This window comes from Sander lucioperca, chromosome 11 (assembly GCF_008315115.2).
Source record: "Sander lucioperca isolate FBNREF2018 chromosome 11, SLUC_FBN_1.2, whole genome shotgun sequence".
Taxonomy (NCBI): Eukaryota; Metazoa; Chordata; class Actinopteri; order Perciformes; family Percidae; genus Sander; species Sander lucioperca.
Genome location: NC_050183.1, coordinates 15,698,368 through 15,699,710, shown reverse-complemented (window position 1 = coordinate 15,699,710; position 1,343 = coordinate 15,698,368).

Genomic DNA, 1,343 nt, shown 5'->3' with positions numbered 1-1,343 from the left:
GAACCGTCGCAACTCTGCCGTCATTATGTTAAGCCCGCCCACCGACTCTATACACGATGTGATTGGCCTGACTAGAGTTTGGTTTTTCCAGCTCGCAAGCCAACGGAGAGTTGCTAGACGACGCTGGCTGCAAATTACATTTGCTGCCGCTAGGGTGCGTCTAGATTTCTAGGCTAACATCTCATGTAAAAAGACTTGTGCAGTTGCTGTAGTGACTTGAGTGAATTTATTTTTAGAGCAACTGTTTCAGGAGTTTTAAATCTTCAAGAATCAACGAATGTACCGTGCAACAGAAAACTCAGATTGGACAGATAGTCTAGCTAGCTGTCTGGATTTACCCTGCAGAGATCTGAGGAGCAGTTAATCCACCGGAGTTTAGAACGCCAACACAAAGAAAGAGGAAGGTGACGGACATCCGGCTGAAAAGAGTGGCATCCGGCGGAGTAAGTGGAATGTCGTGGATGTAGACTATCGTACATCTGGCAACACTGCTCAGCGACTGACGATTGACCAATCAAAGCTCTGCAGGCTAAATATTGGAGACATCATGTCCCTACATAGCTAGCTACCTCGCTACATCCACGCAAAGGGGCAACAGAAAAAATGCCAGCAAGCGTGGATGAGTTTGTCACAGATGCACAGGTTGTGATGAGCAGACTAACAGAAATAACTAAAATTCTCACATCTCTTCTTCGTGACAAGGTTAACAGCAGTGGATATATTATGATTTCAAGATGGCTCCCATTTATCTGACTAAAAACATTTCCTTTGAGTCTATAGACTTCACATTGGGACGAGATCACACACCAAGAAAGGTTTTACAAATATAACCTTCCTGAAGGTTTTTGTGTGTTGTACTTTAAAGGTCCAATGTGTAGGAATTTCTCCCATCTAGCGTTGAGATCATATATCGCAATCAACTCTCTCGCGCCACGCAGTTCAAAGAGCGTATTACAGCTACGGTAGCCTTCACGCTTCAAAAAGCCGGTCTCTTGCTCTTCTCAATATCCTTTTTCTTTTTCTGGGCGAAGAAGAAGACTCCTGTTCCTGAAATTTGGATTTTGAATATGTGTGGTCCTCCATGTTTCCTTCTTCAAACTTGCCGGGGCCGGAAAGCTACGATACCCATTAGCAGCATTAGCAGCACCTGTGAGTTTATCATGTGACAGCGAAAACGTGAAAGGCAGAGCAGTATTTCCTGTATGTCCCTTACCGGCTAATGTATTTCAAGATGGGGCATGAATATGGAGCGTCAGTTATTGTGTATAAAAACCACACAGGATCATTCAGTAGTGCACACAAACATGAAATTGGAACACATGAAAACACACGACAAATTAAAG